Consider the following 9,420-nt stretch of genomic DNA (forward strand, 5'->3'; position numbering starts at 1 on the left):
AGGTAAAAAGCAGCCTCGCGCATATCTAGTAATGTTATGTGAAGTCCCATGTAAATCTTTTAAAAATGTCCTAATAATAATCTTCGTGATATAAAGTAATTTCTAAAAAACATTCATTTCAATTTAAAGAATTTACTAATTTCTTCAATTCATGATCATTCCTGTTGTTACAAAAGAAAAATCAGTTGCTTCCTTTCATAAATGACAAATCTATCGGCCAGCATTGCACAGAGCTGTCCCGGAAAAATTTTATATAAGAGCAGATATACTCGCCGTTTTTATTGAGGTAAGAATTTTTGCTTTTTTTATTCAGAATGATGTTACAGGGCCATGACGCAGCGCTGCTGTCGTCCAAATTCTACCAGGTTACTGAATTTATTTCTTATTACGAGGTTAAGGAATTTTTCTGTTTCAAGCTTACATTAGATGAGAAAAGAATTTTGTGGGTACATTTAATGTGAATGCATTTGTGTACGGAGGTTATAAATGGGAACCAATTTTGTTCTGAGGTTACACTGAAATTAGAATCACTATCCATAATATTTATTGTCATTATTTTTTTTTTGTGGGGAGGTTACACTTGGCTCAGAATCATTAACCCAATAATATTCATTTTTAGTATTTTACGTGGGGAGGTTACAACGTTACTAAATTGCGACTTCAAGATTTCCACGAGAGTTCTAGCAATGCGACACAAACAAATGTTCCGTTAAGTTGTGTCCCGTGAACAAACCTCCTTAGTTGGCAATAATAACATCAAGACTGCCTTCAGTGATCGCTGTGGCAACACAATTCCGACTGACACGCGTTTCTATTTCCATCGATTTCAATCAAATGTTTGATCGTGTGAGTCACGCATTACTCAACGCAGTGACGGACTGGATAGTGATATCCCCGACGTTCACGGAGGTGTGATCACGCACCTCCTTCAAGGGGCGATGTCCAGGCTTCTCGTCATTAGAAGACTCAGAGAATATATACGGATCGAACGCCCAGTAAGGCAGGGTCACAGATAGCGTGGCTCTCTTTGAGCTGCTGGACATCCTCCGCTCTCTCAGACTGGTGTGCACGCGAGAGCTTCGCCGTACCTCGATGATCGATTTTCGGGCACTACTTCAACGCGTGCGGGCGAACATACAGAGCCACCTACTACGCCTGCTGAAAATGTGCCAGAGGATCACCTTTGTCAGTGCACACCTGGCAGCCCGGATACCCCACATGGCCCAGATTCTGCCCATCACTGCGACAATGGTTGCCAGACTATAAGCAGCCTTCGGGTATTTTATATTTTGCGGCCATATCTTCATATTCGAGTATGATGCCCTTACCTTACCGAAGTGGGATGGTGGCCTCACGCTTGTTGACGTAAGAGCTAGTACCACGTGACTTTACACCAATACTACCCTCCGGTTGTGGAAAAGCGAGGATATTAGTTTCACTGGAATGTTGACCGCCGAATATGACTTATTTCGAGACGCCTGCCAACGTCATTGGTACATATACTACTTCCAGTGCCACTGATCGGAGTTTTCCTTTTGGAATATTGCTACATGTGCAACACGCTCCCCAGGCTGGAAGACGAATACCTGCGCATCTACCGCCTTCTCTGAGCGTCCCTACCCCGAAATCCCGCCGAAGAACGTCACCCCAGTTTTCGTGACCTATAGATTAGGAAACGAGCCAACAACCATACAACAACACTGACATCACTGTGACGTGGTACTTTCTCGTCAATAGCAAATATACTACAAGGCAGGAACTGCGCCGCATCGCGCTGGTGGACTCACCCCTGTTCCTCAATTGCGATGTCGAAGATACGGATTTACGCAGTTTCGAGTATGGGACTCCAGCAGCTGTCTGGAGCCTTGTACAGAAGATTGTGGTTTTCTACCTTCGAGTGCCCCCTAACACGTCTCTCCTACCATGCCGATATATCCTGATGCGCCTTACTTTCCGTCGTCTAAGTGGCACGCCGTCACATCGTAGATCCGGCGAACTTCTGGGCACGTGTCCATGTACAACACCACACCTCGCGCCGGCATCGACACTATCGGGCCACTTTCATGAAGTCCTTAGAACCCTCCCAGGAGCTGGAATCGAGACGAAACGCGCCACAAAGGCGGGAAACACCCCCTCTCCCCTCCGAAGATAGAACGGCCGTTGTTCTAAATTGTTCAAATGGCTCTGAGTACTATGGAACTTAACATCTACGGTCATCAGTCCCCTAGAACTTAGAACTACTTACCCTAACTAACCTAAGGACATCACACACATCCATGCCCAAGGCAGGATTCGAACCTGCGACCGTGGAGGTCGCGCGGTGCCAGACCGTTGTTCTAACGGCGAGACGAGTGGAGCATGGCGATGCAAGTCTTCCTACCTTCCTTATCTTCCTTTTTCTTTTCATCTTCTCAGCATTTTTCCTTACAAGTGTTTGATTCACGGATGACTTTGCAACAGCAGCCTGATTTTTTTTTTTTTTGTTGCATAAGCTCGGCTATTGTGGCTATTTACTAATCATGGAAAACAAGTTAGAAAAAAGGACCAGAAACAAAGATCGTATACTCTGAATAACGTCTCTTCATGGCTAGTTATTTTTTGTTTCTGAAATAAAAGAATACACCGGACTATGACGGCTAGAAAAAAAGAAGAGCCCTTGGGCCGCTTGAGGGTGTGTTTGTATTGTTTTGTTTACCCAAGTTAATATTTCATTTTGTAGTGAGTTTAGAAAAGAAGGCTGCTAAATACTATTTATTTAAAATAACAAATTTATGTAAAGATTGGAACGTCAATCTGTTCTTATTTAATTTGGCTTAAAAAATAAATACATAGAAAAAAGTTGGTAGGAAGAACAGTAAGTGGGAGTCCTGGATTTGAGTCCCAGCAAAAGAAAAGAAAACCAGCAACACTTTGTCCACAAAAAGTAAAGTTCCGTGTTGGACTCCCTGTCTTAATTTGCCAGGAAGCTTGTAGTACATGGTAACTGTAAAGGACAACATTAATATCAAATGTAAATAATAGTTTGAAGCTACAGATAACTCATGGTGTAGCTTTCCATGAAAATCAGCACATAAACTGGCACTCATTGTATCAGTGGTCATAAATAGATTGTTAATTATATTCATGCTGACATCAGTTCTTCAAAGAATGATTTCAGTTTACCCCAAGGTACCAGAATAGAGCTCAGTTGTCTTGCCTCATTTGTTCGTTACTACTTTATAAATATGTTTTCTGTGTTGTATTAGCTGAGAAATGGTGTATACCAAATGTCATACAGTCGACGCTGTGAAGGTATACCTTGGGATTGTTTACATGATATCTGCTGGGAAACTTCGAGTGTGGGATTGAGTTGTTCTCTGATTTGATTGTGAAAAGCATTCTGTTTGTAGATACGTGGACACCCATGTTCAGATTTCAATAATTTTGTAGCACTGAACTGTGTACAGTATCAAAGGGAGCGGTACAGCAGTTTTGTGACACACCGTCAGTAATTTGACTTCACAGTCTCCTCACAAGCTATACGCAGCTCTCTGAACTACAATCTTCCAGGTCTTTTTTTAGCCTGGACATTTGTTCGTTCTACGATGCTCATAATTGTGTGAGTTATAAAGGAACTTAATAATTTTTCCTTATTGATAAATATACAGATAATTTTTCTACTCTAACACCAAAGATTCATTTGAAAAGCATTTAACAGTGTTGTACAAAAGAAGATTTACACTCTTCGTTTATTAGGTTTAGTAATAGTTACCTTTCGTTGTTCTCATGCCCTGGTGATACGACGTGCTGTGTGGTTACTAGTGAAATGGTGCTAAATAATGAAAGCAACTTCCGAAACAAAACGGTTTTTTCACGTTCGATACCATGGATCCCAGCTACTGTAACTCTGGAAGATTATTACTATTTTAATTTTGGGTAGAGAATTTAGACAGAGGCGACGATCTTCACGACGGCACTGCTCAACAATAGAGGTACTGAATGTGTTTCTCTCTTTCCGTTCGTGGCCGCCATTGTCAATTGCAATATATAGCTCGTATTTGCCGCGACATTCAGAGCCTGCAATCTTTCTTTGCATTTACTTACGAAGTCCGATTATACAGGGTGTCGCAGCTATCTTGTCCACCCAAAATATCTCTGGAACAATAACAGCTATTGGAAAACGACTTTCACTAGTATCAATGTAGGGCTGGGGCTCATGAATGTACATATTTGGAAACATTCTAAAACGAAAGCATATGCGTTTTTTAAGACAAACTTATGTTTTTTTTAAATGGACCTCCTATTTTTTTTCTTCAGCAATCCATAGCATGACAAAGCGCATACACAATGGCGTTGATTGCATCGCAATATTCCCATTACATCCCGAGATGTTGAGACGCGAAGTTGACGCATGAAAGACCCGACATGCGCTGCTAGCGCACGTCCTCAGGCTCAGGCGTGAACCCCATGCTGCCCGCCTGAGCCTCAGGACGTGCGCTAGCAGCGCATGTCGGGTCTTTCATGCGTCAACTTCGCGTCTTAATATCTCGGGATGTAATGGGAATATTGCGATGCAATCAACGCCATTGTGTATGTTCTTTGTCATGCTATGGATTGCTGAAGAAAAAATATAGGAGGTCCATTTGAAAAAAACATAAATTTGTCTTAAAAACACATATGCTTTCGTTTTAGAATGTTTCCAAATATGTACATTCATGGGCCCCAGCCCTACATTGATATCGGTGAAAGTCGTTTTCCAATAGCTGTTATTGTTCCAGAGATATTTTGGGTGGACAAGATAGCTGGGACACCCAGTATATAAAGGTTGAAGTGTAACTGACGTTCTTGAAAACTGTATAATCAACTTTTGAAATAATCAGAAAATTTACAAATCACTCCTACATCGTCAATGAATTTTGCGAAAAGAAACTTTTGTTACAACATAAATTAAAGAAACTCACATTCCACATACATCCATGTGTGATGAAGCTAGCTTCTGTAATAACATTTTTGGAAAATAAGCTGTACGGAATGTGCTGTTGGAGTATGTGCAACACACATAATTAAAATATATAAACGTTGCCTTGTTATTATATTAACTTATTCTAGTTATTTGTTGTACATGTTTTGTTGTATTATGGAAACTGGTATTTTACTTTTTCAGTTCATACTTCTTTTGTTTTTTTAGCTAACCGTCTCACATGCGTGTATTTTCTTAGCAGAAAATAATGGTAACGAATTATTATGATATAAAATCTTTATAGTAATGATAATCGGTAAGGAAATGCTTAAAACTGATTTTTGCCAGTCATATTTTAGTACATTGGAACACCTCGACGAAGAGAACTGCCAATTCACTAGTGACGGCAGCTTCATTATATTGTTTTTCAAATAGAGATTGACATAATAATCATGCAGCAGAATTAAATCTGAAAATCTTCTCACAAAGTTCTTCCAACATCCAATGCCGTATAGGTCCAACTGCTGTACTTGCTCAGTTGAGCTTTTTGGAATCACCAGGTGAACAAGTTCCTCGTCCTCAGTTACGACATTCACAACAGTTCTTTCGCACTGACGGCCCCAGGAATCAAACAATAATACAGATTTTTCTCCTGTACTGGGAAATAAAACTTCTGTCAAGAATCATCTAACATGGTCAGGCGTCACAAGAACACTTGTGGGTTCAAAAAGAAGTTCTCTACTTAACTCTCCATTAGTTTCTTTTAAAACTATGAAAAGGCTGGTAAGCAGTTTGCTAGTTGCAGAGACTGCAGGGCTGAATAGTTTAACTGTAACTGATTACAATGGCTGCGGTATGGATTGAATTTTATTTACACCATTTTGGAACAAAGTACTTCCAGAATGCAACTCCAGGTTGAATCTGATCTGTTCGAAGTTGTACAAATTTTCAGGTCCCAAAACACTGTTATACTCCCTAAATTGCGCTAAAAGTCGTAAAATGACTTCGTCGAGATCATTTTCATAGTTTACACAGTGTCCACTCATAAACGTTGTGTTTTCCGAGATAAAATTCCGCGTACCTCTTTAAAATTCATCTTCGCCAGGAGATGATGAGAATTACACTCATCGAAACGTCGCGGATTTTCGACGCAGCTAGCCGGATGGAAGCCCGTGAAGATTTCATCAACGTTCGTGTTGATGGCCACGTCCAAAAATCCGTGCGATGAGTAGTAATCCGAAGAATGTTCCGTGAGAAAGAGCTCCTGAAGAGTGTAGCGAGGTCCAGAAGTCGTGCGACGATGTGCCCTTTCTTTTAGAGTTTTCGGTTCTGTAACCCTGAAGGGGGAAGAGTTGGCTTTTCTAGAGCTTTCTAAGTTGCTCTTTATTCGCTTCTGCTCTACAATTTTAACATTTTATTTTTACCGTTTATTTACAAATGATTGCAAGAAGCGCATGCTACTCATTTATTTTGATAAAAGGAATTTCCACAACATATATTTGTTTATTTCATTTTAGGACAAGTTAATATAAAGGTATAAAACATAAAGGATTAAAACACATAAGTATATGCAAGTGAGAATACAATGAGACGTGAGGTTCAAATGGCTCTGAGCACTATGGGACTTAACATCTCAGGTCATCAGTCCCCTAGAACTTAGAACTACTTAAGCCTAACTAACCTAAGGATATCTCACACACCCATGCCCGAGGCAGGATTCGAACCTGCGACCGTATCGGTAGCGCGGGTCCAGACTGTAGCGCCTAGAACCGCTCGGCCACCCCGGCCCGCTAAGACGTGACGTATAAAAACATGTAATGTGGGATAAACAGTAAGAATATCGAAAAAGTAAAGATGGAAATAATTTTTCAGAAATTTAGGGGAACATATTGTCTATAATAAATGCTACAATACGGAGGTTCTCTGTTTTCGGAGTATTGTTTGTTGTTTTAAGTTACAATACTTGCAATATACCGTCTTGGTGGGGTGGAGATGGGAGGGAAGTTGTTTAGGGCTGCGGAGTATGGGTGTCTGGTTGTGGTGAGGTCTGGTTGTTGTGTCACGCACACTGTACAGGATGCAAGCTGCTTCGTACGTGCTTTGTCTTCCGGAGTGTCGATAGTGTTATTTGGTGTGTGTGTGTGTGTGTGTGTGTGTGTGTGTGTGTGTGTGTGTGTGTGCACGTGCGCTCGCGTGATAGTATGTTGTTTTGTTTCACTGTCTAGCATCTAGTCCTGGTGGTGTTTCTTGTAGGAGTTCCGTTGCGAGTGCTATGTAAGAGAATATTTTGGAGGTATTTTGCGGTACTATACCCGCTGTGTGTGTGTGTGTGTGTGTGTGTGTGTGTGTGTATTTGGATCGTCTGTTGTCACTGAGTTCGCTAGTTAGGAGGTTGGGGTTGCTGTACACCTTGTCTTTAATACAGCCCCTCAAAAAGGAGTCGCATGTGTTCAGATCCAGAGAATGTGGCGGCCAATCGACACCCAGGCCTGTGACCTCAGTGTACCCCACAGCCAGAATGCGGTCCCCAAAGTGCTCCTTCAGTACATTAGACACTCTCCTGCTTCGATGGGGTAGATCTCCGTTTTGCATGAACTACGTCCTGTCGAAATCAGGGTCACTTTGGATAATGGGGATGAAATCATCTTCCAAAACCTTCACGTACCGTCCGGTAGTCACCGTGACGATAAGAAATATCACACTTATTATCCCGTTGAGGGTGAAGAGGCTTCCCGATTGCGAAATGCGGATTCTCAGTCCCCGAAATACCGCAATTATATTTACGAACCCATCCAAATGAAACCAAACCATGCTTACGCATGCTAATTCCCATCATGCCCCGTGGTCAACAGTGCAGTTTGAATGTCCTAATGCCAACCGCTGAGAAGTTATGACGATTTTTTTATATAGTTCAGTAATTGTCACCCTGTAGGTGTAACACATGGTGAGGAAATAATAAACATGGTATAGGGTGGTGACGTCACCATTCTTGGGTGTCCCTTTTGACTCCCAAAACAACTTAGTTCAGCCACATTTGCATGTAGTATCATTGCAAAGCTTGGAGAGAATCAAATCAGTAACTTGCATATTTTGAATATTTTCATTTAATTTTATCATGCGGAATCATTTTCTGGGGTAACTAATTTTTAAGAAAGAAAGTGTTCATTTGCTCGAAGACAAGTTGTAAGAATAATATGTAGTGCACAACCACAGTCATCTTGTAGTCATCTGTTTGATGAGTTAGCCATGTTGACTACTCTTTCACAGTGTATGTATTACCTCATGAAGTTAAGTTTGTTGTAAATAATCAATTGCAGTTTAAAAGAAACTATGATGTATATAATTACAGAACTAGAAGAAAGAAAAATGATCTTTATTACATCATGTTAAGACTGTCTTTCGCCGAAAAACGAGTGCTGAATGCTGCACCCAAACTTTCTGATCCCTTACCCAGAGATACAAAAGACAGAAAAGTAAAAATTGAAAACAAGCTTAAAAAGTTTCTCCTTCACAACCCTTCTATTCTGTAGAAGAATTTCAATTATTTAAAGATGTGGAAGGTACGAATTAACTAGTCACATCTATGTTTTTCTCCTTTTTTTAATGATCAACATGTAGCTATATTTACTAAATACACTACTGGCCATTAAAATTGCTACACCACGAAGATGACGTACTACAGACGCGACATTTAACCGACAGGAAGAAGATGCTGTGATATGCAAATGATTAGCTTTTCAGAGCATTCACACAAGGTTGGCGCCGGTAAGTTTCCAACCGACTTCTCATACACAAACAGCAGTTGACCGGTGTTTTGTGGTGAAACGTTGTTGTGATGCCTCCTGCAAGGAGGAGAAATGCGTACCATCACGTTTCCGGCTTTGATAAAGGTCGGATTGTAGCCTATCGCGATTGCGGTTTATCGTATCGCGACATTGCTGCTCGCGGTGGTCGAGATCCAGTGACTGTTAGCGGAATATGGAATCGGTGGGTTCAGGAGGGTAATACGGAACGCCGTGCTGGATCCCAACGGCCTCGTATCACTAGCAGTCGAGATGACAGGCATCTTTTCCGCATGGCTGTAACGGCTCGTGCAGCCACGTCTCGATCCCCGAATCAACAGATGGGGACGTTTCCAAGTCAACAACCATCTGCACGAACAGTTCGACGACGTTTGCAGGAGCATGGACTATCAGCTCGGAGACCATGGCTGCGGTTACCCTTGACGCTGCATCACAGACAGGAGCGCCTGTGATGGTGTACTCAACGACGAACCTGGGTGCACGAACGGCAAAACGTCGTTTTTTTCGGATTAATCCAGGTTCTGTTTACAGCATCATGATGGACGCATCTGTGTTTGGCGACATCGAGGTGAACGCACATTGGAAGCGCGTATTCGTCATCGCCATACTGGCGTATCACCCGGCGTGATGGTATGGAGTGCCATTGGTTACACGTCTCGGTCACCTCTTGTTCGCATT

This window comes from Schistocerca cancellata, chromosome 2 (genome assembly GCF_023864275.1).
Source record: "Schistocerca cancellata isolate TAMUIC-IGC-003103 chromosome 2, iqSchCanc2.1, whole genome shotgun sequence".
NCBI lineage: Eukaryota > Metazoa > Arthropoda > Insecta > Orthoptera > Acrididae > Schistocerca > Schistocerca cancellata.